General features: G+C 49.4%; 1 long non-coding RNA gene across 2 annotated transcripts; it reads left to right on the top strand.

Moving 5' to 3' along the window:
• Positions 1–2,357: 2,357 nt before the first annotated feature.
• Positions 2,358–4,604, top strand: LOC122391181. Of its 2 annotated transcripts, XR_006258302.1 has the most exons (3): positions 2,358–2,466; positions 2,719–2,792; positions 3,365–4,604. It is a non-coding gene; the product is annotated as an uncharacterized LOC122391181 (long non-coding RNA). The 2 variants fall into 2 exon arrangements; XR_006258303.1 differs by lacking the exon at positions 2,719–2,792 and having other exon boundaries at positions 2,429–2,466.
• Positions 4,605–19,610: the final 15,006 nt, after the last annotated feature.

The raw sequence follows: 19,610 nt of genomic DNA, 5'->3' as shown, positions 1-19,610 counted from the left end.
GCAACTGTTCGGTGTCATGCAGGCTATCGTTCCAAACTTTGATAATCTCTCAGGAAAAAGTAAGCTTGACATCCTTTTATTTAATAGAAACGTCACAAGCATGGTGGGTGTACAATTTAGGGTGGCACTTAGCAATAGGGTGAATTTTATGTTATCCGATTTTTAGGCGTGCGGGTAGTTTTCTGGTTCCATTCCCGTAAAAAATAATGTGTGCAAAATAATTTTGAAAAATATTGATATTTAGGGGTCGCGAATTGAGGTCAAAGTTGGCAGTTTTGGGGAAAAAAAATCAACTTTTTGGAAACTACTTTAAACCTATTTGGAATGACATATGTGATCATTAAGCGTCATATCCGACGTATTTTGACCTTTATTTGTATAACAATTGCTTATCCCATCACTTCCGGTCGATCGTAGCCAGTCCAGGTCACGCCAAGACAGGTCTGATCTGGGCTGTTTTACCCATGTCAGGCCTGTTTTTGGCCTGCGACCGGTGCCTTCTCTCTCACAGTGGAGGTCATATCCTCTTATGAGTGTGAGGAGTGAACGGTCTCTCCTGTTCCAAAGGGAGGACGAGCCCCACAGTTCTATCGGTTCTTGAGACATGCTCCTTTTCTGTCAAAGAGAATGTGAAGAAGTTGGAGCCAGCCTATCGCCGGCGGGGGAAAGCAGAGGCGAGAGTGGGCATTGAGCTGCGCTGGTTTATTGTGCTTTCGGGATGTTCTTCCGTGGGCGCTTCTTCCGACTCTACATAGTGCCAGTGCCAGCAACAGACTTACCCGGCCGTTGCGGCGCGCACACGGAGGGAACGTCTTTGACGATGGCGACCATGAGAGAGTAACGTCGACTCACACTCCCAAGCGCATGCGGGCGAGCGGACGTCCCCAACAGTGAACTGGCCTCGACCGGGCCAAACTGCCCAACCGTAATGTGTGAAGAACACGTGAGCCTGTTATCAACTGCGGCACGGAACTTCTGATACGACTCCGGCTGAACCGCGAATCCTGAACCGCAAGAGAAGGAGCGTCGACCGATTCTAGGTCCTGGTGATGGGGGGGGGGATTAGGGTGGCCAAGCTCCTCGCCGTTCCCAAACTCCCCTCCATCCAAGCACAGGAGGCCATGCTCACAGCGCTGGGAGGCTAGGAACTGGAGAAGCGGAACTGCGGCCTTTTGCTTCGACGCCACGACGGCGAACAGCATGCTGGTGAACGGTACTTTAGCCCTTATCATTTAGGGCCTTGCCCTTATCGAGCAGAAGCTGGATCGGCCCGTCCTCCAGCTGGCCTGCCGGCACCACGTGTAAGAGCTGGTCCTAGAGAAGGCCTTCTCCACCTGCCGTAGAATCTCGAGCGGCCTCTACATCCGGCTGTTTAAGAGGTTCAAAGGCGGATGGGAGTTCATGCTTCATTGACAGGATCACACCGGTGGCGTTCGCCGTCGACGACGTTCCGGAGTGGGACAAGCTGCTGGTAAGCTTCCATCGCTTCCATCGCTGGACTATGCCTAGCTCCGGGAAGACTACCGAAAACTTCTGGAGCTCTGCGTAACTGCTCTCGGTGGAGTTCCAAGCACGGCATCCGTTTCTCCGCCTCAGAGTACTCCACTGAGTTAGGTGGATGGCAAAGACCATCCGTACCGTGGATGCCTTCCTCTTCAGGGAGCGGCTCCGGCTGACGGCGGCCGAGGCCCAGGTCATCAGACGCTGTGCGCTGTTCGTTGCCTGCAAGTTCGCCGCCGCCGCCGCCGCCTGGTCTGGGACTCTACTGCCACTGCGCCGGCTCTGGACCTGACCTTCGTGAACTCGTTCTGCACCTACCCCGACAAGGAGCTGTCGAAGGCGACAGTCCCGGTCTTCGGCCGTCACCTGTAGTAATTGAGTGATCGGCTGGTGACTCTGGAGCTTTTAGACCCCGACCCTCGGGCTCAATCAAGACATGGTGTGGGCAATAGACTTGTAGGAGAGGGGACCCGCCCCGTAAGTCCTTAGTGGACACTATGAACGCCGCTCTCGCGACCGAGACGTTGGCGAGCTTCCTCACACCATCGTTCAAAAAGCTCAAGGATACACGACCTGCGGCCGATTTCATAAAAGGTAGTAAAATACAACCGGCGCAATTTCCCACCCATTTTTGCCGGATTTTATGCCCTAGCGGTTTCATAAAGAAAACGGGGTTGTATTTTGCGACCGAAATTCTACTACGTCGACTTTTATGCCCAACAGCTGTTTTTGGAGAGAAATGCAGCAGATCGGTTTCATAAAACGACGCATTTTACACTCAAGTAATTTTTCATGTTCTTGATATCCCACAAAATTCTGCGTTGCTCTGAGCTGCATAAATTTGACCAAACTTTGACATCGACAGCTGTCTTGAACATCGAAGTGTGGAAGTGAATCAAAGTTTCTACCTATTTATTTTGAAATAACTATTTGACCAAGAATCAGGAGCTTTGAAGGCACAAGGCAGTAAGTAATACTTTGTTTGTAGACTGTAAAAATGTATTGTTGGCAAATATTTGCTGTTGTAGGAGTTGATAAGATTTGAGATTGACAGTTTGCAGGGAACCACTTGAGTGTTCTTTCTTCAACATGGTAACATATAAAATGAGTGTGATAATGCTGTTTGCCACAAGTGATGTGTAATATTGATATGTCAATTGTCAGCTACAACTACATATGTACCTATATTGATTTCCTTTTGCCCGTCATCGTCAACAGGTTCACTGGTCTCAAGTCAAAGTTGTCAGTATTGCGAGTGCATACCTACATCAATTGAAGGTCTTCCAACCAAGGTGAGTTACTATACCCAAAGATGCTTCTGGTATTAGTATACAAAAGGTTTGTCTGAATGGGTTGTAGGTTGATAGTTTGTAGTAGGTAGGTTAGTAAGTTGGAGGTAGGTAGGTCATTGTTGCTTTTCAAATCAACGTCATTTGCAATGAGCAGCTTCTAAGTGTCATTGTATTCCTATCATTATTTTGTAGGTATTGAAAAAATGGATAGTGTAGCTTTTTTTCTATGTAGGTAACAGTCAGATATTGTAGGTTTGACATCTTTTTGCCTCACCAACTTCCGCTGTCACTGTAACAGGTGTCTCACATGCGGCCAACTGTAAATATGACATGAAGTGATTTTGATCATTTTCCAGCCCTGCGTCTTGAGAAGAAAATCTGCATGTGGTAGCTCGGGCAGATTTTCTTCTCTTACACCTGCTTTGCTTCCATGTCCCATAGCAGCATCTTACACTTTTCCCGCTCTTCCAATAGAGCACGCCACAGAGCATTGCATCTTACACCTCCCTTTTTGTCCCATGATAACACGTTAGTGGATCGTCTAACTGTAACACGGTGTCCGTGTCCCATAGAGCGCGCCGGCCGTGAGCAGCCAGCTGATGCAGAGGGCACATCAGGAGAAGCCATCCTGGCTCATCACACAACGGCCGTGCCGTCCGCTGCCGGTTCCGTGTTGGAACCCGGAGCGCTGGAGTGGCCTCCGCGCGCATCTCCGAACCTCTCCAGCCGCATCCAGTCACCGGGACCGCGGCCGCCTATGAGAACATCATTAGAGAGCAGAAGGAGCTGCGCGCACGGCTGCAGCAGTTCATGGGCGGCGGCGCTGTGGACTCTGCCGAGCACAAGAAGCTGTGCTCGGCGCTGGCACAGCTCGAGAATCGCTTCTGTGAGAGGAGGCTCTGGAGTGCGAACTGACCACGCTAAACGAGGGCCGCCAGCAGCTTGCCCAGCTGTAGCAGCTGGTGTCGCAGCCGATTGTTGGCCAGCAGCCGGCGGCGGCCGCTCCTTCCGTGGCGGCCCCGGACAGCGGCACCAACTCTCCGACTGCCCCGCCCGCCGTCCGTCCGCCCTGGCCGAGGCTAGCAGACCGCCCAGCGGATACTGTCGCTGATCGAGCAGATCGGCGCCTGCAAGTACGTGGACGGACAAGCGGCTCCGCTGCACGTGTGCGAGCACTGCGGCGCCCGCGGCAAGCGCGTCCCATTATAGTTGGACGAGACTGTGTAAAACCGCCTATATCAAACCGTTTCAGTGCCTGACACTGTGTGATGGGGCCGGCTGCGTCCCCGAGTGGGCGAGTGAACTATTCGCCTCCGCAGCGGGGCATATATTGCTCTAAATGGTTGGCGAGTCGTCTTCAGCGAGTTTCGAGGAAATTATTAGCGTGTTGCCATGTTGGGGGCGGATCGGCGTCTGTCTGGGTGGTTACGTTTGGAATTGTTTCATTGTTTATTTTATATCACAGTGCATGAATTTCTTGGTGATAAACATATGCACCGTGTACTTCATCAGCGACGCCACGACGCACCTAAACGTGCAGTCAGCGGCCGGCTGCGTCCCTTTCCTACCCCACCCGCCAAAATTTCTGAAAATGTGTGCTTTGGTCCGGTCGGAAACAATCCTTGCTTTTACAAAATTTGTGATTTATTCATAATTCATGGCCAGCAATAGCATAATTACCTATTCATTAGTAGAATAACAGCTGTTGGAATTTGCATCGCAGCTATCAAAGCGATTCCGGTTAAACTTCAAACACTTGTCTCAAACGATTTCAGATGTGCGGACTAGCAAATAAAGCAACGACACACCTTCGTGGCATTCTTTGAGTAGCACGTATTACGACGAAAACAATTGTCAAGGCGTTGTCATCTGTCGCTGTGTTCAATGTTCACTATATTGAGGAGATATTGCCATCGCAGAACTTGGCGCTCGACGATCTTGGAAATCAGTATCTACGAATCAGTATCTCTTATACGGCGCGCGCGCGCAGTAATCACTCGGCCGGCCGGCTCGCGTACAAAGCCCAATGTAACAGCTACTGTTCTACGTCTTGACCGCCTTTTGACCCTGTGCTGTTGTATTATCGTAAATTTGAAAGCAAACAAACTTAAATCAAGACACTCAGTCAAAGCACGCAATAAAATCATTAGAAAAATAAATTATACCTTTTTGATATCACTATCACTTCCCTTTAATTTGTCTAAAACACGTACGATTTTAAGGGCACCGGCAGCCGCCATCGACAACCCAAGTCGGGGGCGAATGGGCCGCGCACACGGACCGACACGGCTAGAGGTCACGGGGTCACCGTGTCACGCCGCCGCCGGAATCGAGCTACCCGCGCCATATTCTTCTTCTTCTTCTTCTTTGTGGGGGTCGGCCTGCCGCCAGGGGCGATTTAACGCACTGAAGACCTTCAATCGGTCTATGACGTGTCAGTACGCTGCTGACTGCGTACCGACCGCTACCGCCACCTATCCTCTGGTCGAAGAGGAGCACAGCGCTCACAGCGACCTCTACAGTGACGAGCGCCCACACGACTCAGCGAGGCAACCCTCACTGCTCACCGGCATTTACAACCCAAAGCGACGAGCGCAGCGCCTGCAGCCGGGTGTGGCCGGACGCGTCGAGAGACGCCGCCAGGCCGGTCATCTGCGCCGTCAGACGGAACGGCACGAGCAGCAGGCTGATGAGTGGTGGCCGAGCCGCGAACACGTGTCCTGTCGATTCCGATCAGCTGCAGCTGCACGTCAGTGGCGCCGCTCTGAGTCCCATGTCGCTTCATCTGCTCCCAGTGAACAGCTCGCGCGTCTCGGCGCACTGCTGCTCGAAGTCGGGGCACGTCGAGCTGATGAACTGGTTCAGCGTGCTGGTGTGCTCGAGCCAGTCGATGATGGCCAGCTTGGGGTGGACGGTGGTGAGTGCCAGCCGGCGGTCGACAACCCCCGGCTCCGCGGTCAGCGCACCGTTTACAACGGAACGGCTGCTGCACACGCTGGTTGGTGCTCGTCAGCCACCTGCAACATGCGTGCATTACATGCATTACATTTAATTGCATTCTGAAGACCTTATAAGCTGGAACACAATTAGCACAACTGAAACACAATAAAAATGTGAAATGTTTGCTTCAAAACTTGAGTTTGACTGAAAACAACCGGTGCCTGTAATCAATTATGGCAGTAAGACTGTTACAGTCTGTTTAAAATGCCAGCCTGTTTAATTTGTTAGCTTCATGTCAACAAATGTACCAACCTACAATCTAATGACAAACGGCACTAGATCTTTGAATGCACTAACAACGTTATCACGTTTTGTTAACTTCTTCCCCAATACATGACTGTAATACAGCCATACAACTAATGACTAGACATGCAAATGTTTTTCTTGGTAAAATTGGAAGTGGAAAATTGCTCTCAAAAGCCAGAGATTAGTGCAAAATGATTTTATTTAAATGTTTGCCTGTTCCCTCCCAAATCAACAAATTATGGGAAACTGCCTACCATACCTACCCTAGGTAATAAAGTATAGGTACATGGTCTCACCTCTTGCAATATGGACAACATTGTTTTTGTTGACAAATAACTTCTAAACTTCGTCTCTGTTGTAGAGGCCAGCCAGGCAGCCTCAAGGCAGCCTTCCAAGTTCCACTGCTACTGCTGCTAAAGGCCCTCCAATCTTCCTTTCAGCAGCTGGAAAATAGGATTAAGGATATTAATAACAACCTTACTTTGGCTGTTGGCAATCTTATTACGGAGCGAGCGAAGCGAGCGTAGTCTTTCCTTAGATTAACGGAAATTTCTGAGTATGAGCGGCCGGCCGGCCGTGGTCACGCTTTTGCGAGGCTTATATCTCAGCAACCACTTGACCGATTTACACGCAGTAATTTTTGTAGGGTAGCTTCATTCCTTCTACCAAGTATTGGACTATTCCTGATGCATGTGGGTGACCCCTTATGCACGTGCCACGTGCAAAACGAAGAGGTGTCCGTTTTGTAATTGTTGCAATATCTCGGTAACTACTTGGCCGATTGCGCTGAAAGTTGGCATGTAGGTAGGCACCCACTAGGCACTGCATATCCATGGGCCAGAGTTGGGGCGCTGCTGCACGTGCGCACGTGCAGGGGTCGTTTCCAGATCTCGAGAACGGCTCGACCGATTGCGCTCAAATTTGGTACACAGTTAGGGACCGGTTAGTAGGGTGCCGTGCACATGTCAGTTGGGACCCATTTTGCACGTGCGCACGTGCAGGGTGCCGCTTCCAGATCTCGAGAACGGCTGGGCCAATTGTGCCCAAATTTGGTACATTGCTAGAGACCGGTTAGTAGGGTGCCGTGCACAAGTCAGTTGGAGGTACCCCCTCGCAATTTCGCACGTGCAAGGCCCACCCTCTCGCTCGCTCCGTTAGTCGCCCCAAAAGGCGTTATACTGGTAGCTTATAGCTAGTGGCTCCGGTGCTGCCCACCTGTTTGTGAAGTCACCAGACTCGCCAGTTCTGAAGATATCTATACAAATTTCACCAAAAGTTGCAGTAGGTTGTAGGTTTGTAGGTTGCTGGGTGGTAGGTTGGTAGGTGGTAGGTTGTAGGTTATAAGGTAAAGTTGGGTCAAGTTAGATGAGGCATGTTTTGTTCTGTTTAACTATTTGATGACTTTTCTAAGCAAATTTTGTGTAAATATCTCGAGAACTGACAAGTCTGGAGACTTTTTGCACAAACGGGTGACAGCACCTGAGCAGTATCCGTACTTACTACAGGCAAAATACCTGTACAGTGTACTTTGTCAATAGAAATATTCATGGGGATTTTGACAAAAGACACAGCAATTCAAATTACCAATGAGTCATTGCAAATGCTTTTATGGAATCAGAATGACAAACACTTTTTAGTCCACTTTTGTACTGACATAGCCTGAAATAGTTTCATCATCCTTATACTCAAAACCATTCATGTTGCCACCCTGACCTTGGCAGAAGATTGAGTTGTTAATTCATGGTACATAGATACTTTGCATTGCTGCATCAACTATGCCGTAACAGTAACACATGAACACTGACACCAGTTGCAGTGGATTACCCAGTACCCACATCATCAATTAGCAAAAGCTGTGTGAGGCAAGTGATGTAATACTCACATTTCAGTAGTCAGAACTAGCAGTCGTCGCACTCGTTTTTGCAACTTGAACTAAGGAGAGGCGCTATGCCTTCTAACCAAACTGAAACTCAACCACAACCAAGGCCAAACCTTGGGCAGCAGCTTATTGATTGTTTCACTGCGACGCTCTCATCGTTTGGACACATCAAAACATAAATCAAACACTGAAACATATATATCAGAAACAAATGAACACCCAAGCAATCAATGTACAAAAGGGATTTATATATATCAATATCCTGAACCTAATTCAGCCGGCCGAAATGAATGCAGTAGAGTAGTTTCTCTATGGCCTTGGACGATTGTTTTTGTTTACAATTCCTAATGCAAGAATAGCAAATAAATTTTTATCTGATTACCTATTGATTATTGTTTTAAACATCATATTTAATTTTATTATTGATGAATTAAAATATTTAAGTCATTTCATATTAATACTTTGATAATTCACAGAATTAAAATATTTATTAAAGTTCTGTTGGTAGTAAAATGCAATCAAAGCAAGCAGAAAACTACAACTGCCGAAATTTATGCCCTCCGAGCTTTATGAAACCGCTCCCTCAGTGTGGTTGTAGTTTTGAGGGGTGAGAAATGCACCTAGGTGTAAATTACTACCAAACCTTTATGAAATCGGCCGCTGGACGCGGGGCTCATCATCAATGACCAAGGCCACTGGGAGGACAGCGGCTACCAAACCGCAGCTCGTGTAGTCCGGGAGCTGCGGGTGGTGAATGACTTCACCAGGCGCGGTATGGCGCTGATGTAGGACTGGCACTCATGGAAGACAAAGATTAGCGCCAGTTCTTCCTCCATGTCGTTGAAAAGATCACAGAAAACGCTAACCTGACACCCGAAGATCGACTGCAATTGCTAACCAGGCTACACACAAAGTGATCTGGGTGCCCGTTGCCCATGATACCCCTCCCTCCAATGAGGCGCCAATAATCTACTAAAGAGGAGGAACTGGAGTAGTGGAGTACATATACCAGCGTTCTGGCGTGGCCGAAGCTGCATGGAATATCAATAAACAATATGAAAATGACTAAGAAATGCCTAGTTATCATCCGATTATAGCGTAATAGGAAACTCAGAAGCGATTTTAATGATATTGAAATATGCTACCAAAATCTCAATTTTTACCTTGATTCGCGACCTCTAAGCATCAATATTTTCCCATAAAAATTTGCCTCCCTTATTTTTTACGGGAATGGAACCGGAAAACCACCCGCACGCATTAAAAATCAAAAATTGATTTTTAAGTGCCACCCTAGTGTACATGTGGCTCACCACTTACAAACATACATTCAAAACACCAGGCGATTTACTAACACAACGTAGGGGAAGTTGGGGGAACGCCGAAGACTTTTTTTCTGACGCCCGTAGCACGCAAGGTAGACAACATAAGCTATTCTTGTTGGCGTCATTCGAGAGGCCAGTCTTTTGCCTTTCAAACATACCAGGCGCATTTGATGAATTCGCATACCGTTAAGCGCACAAACTAAAAATATCAAAGAAGTGACTTTTTCGGCGTTGCCCCGGACTGCGGGGAAAGCCGAAAATGGGAGAAATGATCTACGGGGAATGCCGACATTGATGTTTTGCCATTTTATCTCAAACTTTATCCAGAATTGATCAAAGCTGACACGCGTTTTAAGAGCTTGAGGACGCGGTGCACACTGGAAGTTATAATTGTGTGATATAATAAGAACATGCCAGGTAAATCATTCCTTATAGGTAACAGGCCGTTGTGTCGGTTGAAAGTGTAATTTGTGTGACTAAAAATACGCGTTGCTATTCTACAGCAGTAAAGTCCACGCAGCGTGCTTTTAACACGTGCGTAATCGCAAGTTTTCGGCATTACCCCAGCCTGCCATACTTTCATTTGCAGGCCCATAACTTTTCAACGTGCTGTATAAATTTCAAATAGGCAGCACACTTATGCAAAGACATGCTAAAGATTACTTGACCGAATTGGCCAGACAAACGGTAGCATAATGAGTAAGAAATGCAGCTTCAAAGGCGCATGTAGTACAAGGGAAACGTACCTTGAAAACGCTCTTGGCGCCCTCACAGTCGAAATATTCCGAATGACGACTCGTAACAAACATGCGATAATTGTAGTCACTTAAGCTTCAGAGCATCACTGACAGGTGGCATCCATGTCTTACGGTTTTCGAAATATCTCGAATTTCGGCTTTGCCCCAACTCCGGCATTGCCCCAACTTCCCCTAACATTGACATAAGTACGAGTATACACACTCACAGCCACACACCACCTTCCAGCACACACACTCACATCACTCATCTGAGCCGGCGGTGGCCGCCCTGTGCACGGGACCGAGCGGGCTTTCCCTATTCCAGTTGGATGCTTCGTGGGTAGTTGGCGGGGTCGGCGTGGTTCTGTCCCCTGCTGGCTGTGTTAGTGGATCCATGATTTATTATCTTGTTAAATTATGTTGCAATTGCTTAGCTTTGGAGAGGCGCCTCGACTTAAGCGTTAGCTTTTGCGCCGATCCGCCATGTAAACGTGTTTGCATTTGTCAATGAGACAATAAAATACTTGTGTGTGTGTGTGTGTGTGTGTGTGTGTGTGTGTCCGTCCCCACAGCCGGGTGCAGCTGTTGGAGGCCGTGTTGGAGGCCAGTGTGACGTCACACCGTCGTGCCGTCCCAGTCCGTGTCAGTGTCGGAGTGACAGTGGTCTATATATATATATTTATATATATATATATATATATATATATATATATATATATATATATATATATATATATATATATATATATATATATATATATATATATATATATATATATATATATATATATATATATATACAGTGTCAGCTGTGTCCAGCTGCTGGTGCTCCGACTGTCAGCTGAACTGACACACTGACACTGCAGCCCCTGACAGTGTCTGACCGGCCACCGGTCAGTGTCAGCTGCCGGCACGGAGAGCGGTCCGGTGACACTCCCAGCTGCAGCCCCTCCCCGTGGCTGGTGCCGCTGCAGTCTTATGCGCGGTTCCCACATACACCGGTAGAGATGGGACGGTGAGAAAACGGAAGAAATCGTTGGTTTGGCGTATTCTGCCCAAAAGTTGAACACAGCCTAGAGTTGGTAGCACCGATGCGAATATGGTAACACAGGGAGACATCGTGAGATATGGGGAAACATCGAAAGCGTCTCTCGCTCTACCCGCGTCCCTCCCCTCTCTCCCGCCGGCGACGCTGGCCCCGCGAGTACCGTCTCTGACACCGCAATCTGCCGACCGCAGACTGCCCGTAGTACTGCGCGCCGTGCGGAGACCGTACGCGCGGCAGTCAGCGGTCGGCAGATTGCGGTGTCCTAGGGTTAATAATAATGAATATGCAATTCTTCCCACAAATGAAACAAAGGTGCAACAACCTGGTCTTCTCACTATGTTGATGTAGGGAAAATGTATATCCGCGCGCTCAGATCGCCTTTCTTCTGAACTGCCAACGTACGAAAACGGACCAAAAGTTCAACAGTGTTCAACTTTTGCCCCACGAGCTGACGGGGCGATATCGTCACCGCGATCGAACACAAACCGGCCCGTGGAAACGCCGCAAACCACCGGTTCCCATATCCACCGTCAGAGATCGATGTCCGTGAAGTTAGCGTCAGCAACAGCAACGAATACAGCGTCGGATTCAGAATCGCTTAAAAAACTAATATTAGGTCAATTGGGGGACGGGGAGCAAGAATATGACCTTTATATGGCCCTAGCTCTTACCCCTTACCCCTTAATCGGCCCTTAAAGGAAGGAGCGCGTCAAAAGTGCCTCAAGGGTTCGTCTGATCGCCGAAATAAGGATCGCAATCGATTGCTCGGGTCAATATCTAGCCGCAGCCTCGGGTTCCAGATGTGTGCAACTTACCCCTTACCCCTTAATCGGCCCTTAAAGGAAGGGGCGCGTCAAAAGTGCCTCAAGGGTTCGTCTGATCGCCAAAATAAGGGTCGCAATCGATTCCTCGGGTCAATATCTAGCCGCAGCCTCGGGTTTCAGATGTGTGCAACTTACCCCTTACCCCTTAATCGGCCCTTAAAGGAAGGGGCGCGTCAAAAGTGCCTCAAGGGTTCGTCTGATCGCCGAAATAAGGGTCGCAATCGATTCCTCGGGTCAATACCTAGCCGCAGCCTTGGGTTCCAGATGTGTGCAACTTACCCCTTACCCCTTAATCGGCCCTTAAAGGAAGAGGCGCGTCAAAAGTGCCTCAAGGGTTCGTCTGATCGCCGAAATAAAGGTCGCAATCGATTCCCCGGGTCAATATCTAGCCGCAGCCTCGGGTTCCAGATGTGTGCAACTTACCCCTTACCCCTTAATCGGCCCTTAAAGGAAGGGGCGCGTCAAAAGTGCCTCAAGGGTTCGTCTGATCGCCGAAATAAGGGTCGCAATCGATTCCCCGGGTCAATATCTAGCCGCAGCCTTGGGTTCCAGATGTGTGCAACTTACCCCTTACCCCTTAATCGGCCCTTAAAGGAAGGGGCGCGTCAAAAGTGCCTCAAGGGTTCGTCTGATCGCCGAAATAAGGGTCGCAATCGATTCCTCGGGTCAATATCTAGCCGCAGCCTCGGGTTCCAGATGTGTGCAACTTACCCCTTACCCCTTAATCGGCCCTTAAAGGAAGGGGCGCGTCAAAAGTGCCTCAAAGGTTCGTCTGATCGCCGAAATAAGGGTCGCAATCGATTCCTCGGGTCAATATCTAGCCGCAGCCTTGGGTTCCAGATGTGTGCAACTTACCCCTTACCCCTTAATCGGCCCTTAAAGGAAGGGGCGCGTCAAAAGTGCCTCAAGGGTTCGTCTGATCGCCAAAATAAGGGTCGCAATCGATTCCTCGGGTCAATATCTAGCCGCAGCCTCGGGTTTCAGATGTGTGCAACTTACCCCTTACCCCTTAATCGGCCCTTAAAGGAAGGGGCGCGTCAAAAGTGCCTCAAGGGTTCGTCTGATCGCCGAAATAAGGGTCGCAATCGATTCCTCGGGTCATTATCTAGCCGCAGCCTCGGGTTCCAGATGTGTGCAACTTACCCCTTACCCCTTAATCGGCCCTTAAAGGAAGGGGCGCGTCAAAAGTGCCTCAAGGGTTCGTCTGATCGCCGAAATAAGGGTCGCAATCGATTCCTCGGGTCAATATCTAGCCGCAGCCTCGGGTTCCAGATGTGTGCAACTTACCCCTTACCCCTTAATCGGCCCTTAAAGGAAGGGGCGCGTCAAAAGTGCCTCAAGGGTTCGTCTGATCGCCGAAATAAGGATCGCAATCGATTCCTCGGGTCAATATCTAGCCGCAGCTTGGGTTCCAGATGTGTGCAACTTACCCCTTACCCCTTAATCGGCCCTTAAAGGAAGGGGCGCGTCAAAAGTGCCTCAAGGGTTCGTCTGATCGCCAAAATAAGGGTCGCAATCGATTCCTCGGGTCAATATCTAGCCGCAGTCTCGGGTTTCAGATGTGTGCAACTTACCCCTTACCCCTTAATCGGCCCTTAAAGGAAGGGGCGCGTCAAAAGTGCCTCAAGGGTTCGTCTGATCGCCGAAATAAGGGTCGCAATCGATTCCTCGGGTCATTATCTAGCCGCAGCCTCGGGTTCCAGATGTGTGCAACTTACCCCTTACCCCTTAATCGGCCCTTAAAGGAAGGGGCGCGTCAAAAGTGCCTCAAGGGTTCGTCTGATCGCAAAAATAAGGGTCGCAATCGATTCCTCGGGTCATTATCCTTTAAGGGCCGATTAAGGGGTAAGGGGTAAGTTGCACACATCTGGAACCCGAGGCTGCGGCTAGATATTGACCCGAGGAATCGATTGCGACCCTTATTTTTGCGATCAGACGAACCCTTGAGGCACTTTTGACGCGCCCCTTCCTTTAAGGGCCGATTAAGGGGTAAGGGGTAAGTTGCACACATCTGGAACCCGAGGCTGCGGCTAGATATTGACCCGAGGAATCGATTGCGACCCTTATTTCGGCGATCAGACGAACCCTTGAGGCACTTTTGACGCGCCCCTTCCTTTAACCCTCGCCCGCACATGCCATTTTCCCATCCTAGAACGCACATGGGGGGGGGGGGTGGTTGCCACCCCCCCCGCGCCATTTCGTTCCTGTTGGAGATAGAGCTTAGCAGTAAAGACCAAAAAGATTCTTTGGGAAGAGACGAATCCAATGATACCCAGTTTTACCTTCTCAGGTCAGTCATTGACCTTCCAGGTCAGGTCAAACTAAAAAATGTTGCTGTTTTGGGTCACCGTTGGATATCAAGTGTGCTGCTTATCAAATACCGATGACGATGCTGTTTTCTGGTGCCAAGCCAGCTAGAACCTCTTTGTCACACTACCCGACCAGAATTTTGCTGCTGAGGTCATTTCAGGTCAAGTTAGGTCAAGGTCAATTATATGTGTTTGTATGTCTGTGTGTGTCTGTGTGTATACTGATGTGTGCACCGATTGTTTTTGGGTCCATATTACATGAAATCATGATCTGAGAAGCTTTTACCAAAAATGCAGTCAAAAAACTTCAAAAAAAGTAAATTCAGCTTGCCGAAAACGCAATTATCTTCGGTGACCTAGGTTGACCTTGACCTTGACCTTGACCCCTGTACATCGTCGAACAACATGTTCCATGATAGGTAGGAGGTAAGAATGGCAAAAAAGGCCGAAATCAGGGTGTCAAAAGCTCATAAGGCCCATGGCAAACGCAAGATGTTGAGAATTGGCCATTTGGGTCATGACATGACCTGAAAAACAAGGTCATATCTCCGAAACCAAAAATCACAGAAACTTGAAATTTTCAGGGGACATCAAGAAAGGATAGAGGAGCAGCTATACGAAAAATCAGCCTTCTAGCTCTAAAAATGTTGAGTGCAGAGCAGAAAGACTACCTGGGGGGGGGTGGCAACCACCCCCCCCATGTGCGGGCGAGGGTTAAGGGCCGATTAAGGGGTAAGGGGTAAGAGCTAGGGCCAAATTAAGGTCATATTCTTGCTCCCCGTCCCCCAATTGACCTGATATGAGTTTTTTAAGCGATTCTGAATCCGACGCTGTATTCGTTGCTGTTGCTGACGCTAACTTCACGGACATCAGAGATCGGACATAATCAGCTGACTGCGCCTCCGCTTTCTCCCGATGTCTCCCGATCTTGTACGTTTTCGTCCGTTACCGTCCGGCTCGACATCTACCGGTCCATGTGGGAACCGCCCATTATTGTGCCGGTGGTCAGCTCCGGCAGAATCCACCACAAACAGCTGCCGTCACTCCTCTGCCGCCGCTCCGACACTCTATTCCGGCAGCCGGGCACCAAACAGCTGCAGTGGCTAGCAGTGCATTCACTCCACATGGACACACGGCTCCGAACGTCTCGCCAGACGGACCCGTCTCGGCCGGAGGGGTCGGTGAGGGGGACGCGGCCGATCGGACAGACGGCCACAGCGAGACGCGCCACGGCCGGCCCGGCCCGGCCGAGGGACTCAGCCCGCCGGAAACGGAACACACCGTGCACGGCTGGACGATAGCCAGACGCTGCACTGGTCAGGCCGGGCCGGCGGCGGCGTGCCATCGGCCTCCCCGTACTGACCACTCACTCACATACAGCAGGCTTAGCGAGCGGTAGATGGACTCACCGGCTACGTCTGATCGTAGTTGACATGACCACTGCATTGCCTGTGGCATAATGATACACAGCGCAGTTGTGGTATGATACTGCAATTTGAAGGACGTCTATGCTTATATAATACTCGATTTGTTGTAATATGGGTTGGGTGGGTCCCAAGAACAATGAAATGCAGCCTCTGAAGATACGCCTTTCCTTAGAAGAGTCATGAATAAATGGCATATCTGTGCATATCAGGGGTGGATAATTAGGGGTTTTGGGGGTGCTGGAGCACGCCCCTGAAATTAAAAGGTTACCACGGAATAATGCTCCAATGGTTGCTTTCATTTCATCTGAGACACAGGCTGCTTTGCGTAAGTCGCGAGGATAGTGATGCTGTTGAAAAGCGTGGTAATATGTGCTTTACTGCGCAATAATTTGACTCTGCCACTCGCCAGGTGCTGGAAATGCACCCCCTGGTATTATGTCAATCCTCCACCTACTTAGATGATGCATACCTATATTTGTATTGCTGTGTGTCTCTCTGTTTTTTTTTTTTCACATAGTTTGTATTCTAGCCTTGTAGCGTAGGGACGGCGTCGGGTCATGAAAGGCCATAAATGGATGTCCATGTACCACACATGTGCGCGGCAGCAGGGACACGCCGGCCCGTATATCGGGCGGCCCGGCTGGACATTTGGAGACGGGCGGGCAGTGGAGAGCAGGGCGGGAGAGAGAGAGGACGGGTCAGTGTGCGCGTTGAGATGTCTGAAGGGTGAATAAATAATGCTCCAATAATTGCTTGCATTTCATCTGAGACACAAGCTGCTTTGCGTAAGTCGTGAGGATAGTTATGTTGTTGGAAAGAGCTTATATGCGCTTAACTGTGCAATAATTTGACTCTGCTTCTCGCCAGGTGCTGGAAAAACACCCCCTGGTATTATTGACAATTCTCCACCTAGATTGTGCATATATTTTTATTGGTGCTATGTCAATACTGAACAGCCGTATACATTTCATGAACGCCAATTTATTAGTTATTTGTCCTTCTTAGCGTCCTCGCAAAGAGCATAGCTATGAGAATATAAATAAAAAGTAACAAATTATTCATGGACTTTTCTCCCCGCCTACCTATCATCAGCGAAAATGAATGATGCGAAAATTAGGTACTCTTTATTGTTGTAGAAAAGTAATTCTTACAAACAAAGAAGTGTGATTTTTTAACACAAACAAACACGTCTTGGTGTCTCAAAACTATACGGACAGATAGGACCAGAAGCCGCCACTGGTCCTGCGGCTACGCTCGGCCGGCGCCACGTCCACTGACCAGGAGGTGGAGCGTCCCGGCCAAGGAGGTAGAAGACGGCGCAGCCCAGGCAGCTGGCCAATCAGCAGAAGACTTCGCGGCACGCGCACCACGCACAGACCAATCAGCAGACGCCTCTGCGGCTCGCGCGTTACGCACAGACCAATCAGCAAAAGACTCCGCGGCAAGCGCACCACGCACAGACCAATCAGCAGACACCACTGCGGCTCGCGCGTTACGCACGGACCAATCAGTAGACGCCTCTGTGGCTCGCGCGTTACGCACAGACCAATCAGCAGCGCCTCCCGCGACTGGCTCCGGCCGGCCGCTGGAAAATGGCCGTAGAAAAGAGGCACACCCGCCGACACCTTAGGGCTGGTCAGTGGCGTTCGGTGGCGTGGTGGCAGCACGGCACGGTGTGGGGCCGGGATGACATGTCGTGGACGATATGGTCTCCGAAACACCCGGGAAATCTGACGTCCCAGCCGTCCCCAGCCGGTACGTCCCCAGCCGTCCCCAGCCGGTACGTCCCCAGCCAGTACGTCCCCAGCCGTCCCCAGCCGGTACGTCCCCAGCCGGTACGTCCCACATTGATACATAGGTAGTTTGAACATTTACTTTTGTGTTCGTTTGGAAATACATTGTTTGGATATGCAAGATGACATGACTCGGTGTAAAATGTCGCGGTCCCTGCAATACACAGTATGCCAGAGCGTTTTTCCTAACGCGAGCGGCCAGGAGGCGGTTGTATGACCCCCTGGCGATTGACTTATATGGCATCTAGAAACACGATATTTAAAGGGTAGGTAGTAGGAACTAGGTGGACCAATAAAAATGTCCCTCCTGTACAACATTGGTAAACCTTGGTGTTAGCGAGGTAATACGTTGGTATTTTTAGGTATTTTCGCAAAGACGGCCGGCGCTCGGAGCGCGGCGGTCGGTCCGCCGCGCCGCGCCGGGCACATATGTGTCATCTGGCCCCTGTCCTGGTTCTCAGGCCCACGTGTTGTGCTACCACGAGGGCTGAGACGGGACGGGGGCCCGACAGTCTTCGACGGGACTCCACCGGTGCGCGACGGCCCGGTGCACGACGTGGCCGACGTGGCCTTACGTACAACGCGGCCAACGTGGCCCTACGAGAACGATTCAGTGAACGGCATTTGTGACCGCCGTATTTTGTGCATTTTAACCCTTCCATTTCATTCAAGAATAGACTTTTACTTATTTATGTATAAAAGCTTTTCATTCCCCCCCCCCCTCCCGCTTAACCCGCGCACCGACGGGGGTCTGCGCCAACTTCGTACCGACGGGGGGGGCGGATGACCGCCCCCCTGAGATCTCGAGAACGGAGCAAGATAGCGACAAGCGGTAAACGGCATCGGATACGCACGGTCAATGTCTACAATTTTTACAATGGTCATTTTCAGGTCAGGTCAAAGATGACGTCACAGGGGTCGAAAAAGTCAAAATGGCGGCGCTTGATATGGAGAGAGTTGTTCTCGAATAACTTTCGAATTAGATTAGTCAAGGTAGGAACAAACTAAGGGCATCATCGTGATCCTCTCGTCAATCCGCATCGAATGATATATATGTTGACCTCGAAAAGGTCAAGGTCAAAGGTTTACCTCAGGTCACGTGACCTCGAGGTCATCATGTTTATCATTCGATGCGTCTTGACGAGCTGAACACCATGAGACCATCCGCGCGGCTGTATCTTGTTCCTGTACGGAGTTATGGGCAAAAAAACCGCTGGTGACATTTTGACATGAAGAGAGGATAGAGGAGCAGCTGTACGAAAAATCAGGCTTCTAGCTCTAACAATGTGGAGTGCAGAGCAGAAAGACTACCTGGGGGGGGGGGTGGAGGGTGGGTACCACCCCCCCATGTGCGGGCGAGGCTTTACCCGCGACCTGGTGGGGAGGGGGCTATTTTTTGCCCCCCTCCAGACTTTTCGATATATCTCCAGAACCGCTGCGCCGATCGTCACGAAACTTCCAGTACCCTCTCGGACATCAATTTTACACATTGTGACAAAAAATTTTTCCAAAGGCTATGATAGGTTGGCCGGAAATGACGTCAGAGTGACGTCATGTTCTGCCGTTTTAGACTCAAAAAAGGGTTTCGCGGGAAGAGCTGTCAGGCCTATAGCTTTGCAAATACAGAAAAATGATAAAGACATAAAAGCTGTAGATTGGACAGAGCTACAAAACTGCTATCTCGGATTTTTGAATTTTTTGGATTTTGACCCCCAAAAATCAAAAAATAGATTTTTCGGATATAATAATCGAAAAATCCAAAAAGTTTTTTGAATTTCGCAAAAACCGGAATATATGTGATAGTCCTTACCGCCTTCCATCCACATACCAAATTTGAGATTGATACCTCTTTTTTTGGCGAAGTTATAGCGAAAAAACTGTTCAAAATTGATGACGTCAAATTTTCAAACTCAATTTTTAGCAATTCTCTAGACCCCGAAGCGCAAAACAAAGACCACCATTAGACTCCCCGTGACGAGCTGCATCGAATCAATACCCATTTTATGCAAAACTATCAACTTTAAAATTTGACCTTTTTTGGCCTGACCTTGACCTGACCTTGACCTGAACCAGACATGTGCATGGATCCGAGTGACGGATCTATGATCTCAGTGGATCTCGAAGCAAATTGTAGGTTCGGATCTATGATCCCACCGAATCCGGCGTGAAAAATTTATCCTGGATCTATGATCTCACAGGATCTGACGATAAACCTAAAGCATGGATCTATGAT

This window comes from Amphibalanus amphitrite, unplaced genomic scaffold, assembly GCF_019059575.1.
Source record: "Amphibalanus amphitrite isolate SeventyFive unplaced genomic scaffold, NRLGWU_Aamphi_draft 000425F_arrow, whole genome shotgun sequence".
Lineage (NCBI taxonomy): Eukaryota > Metazoa > Arthropoda > Thecostraca > Balanomorpha > Balanidae > Amphibalanus > Amphibalanus amphitrite.
This window is presented reverse-complemented; position numbering and strand designations above follow the sequence as displayed.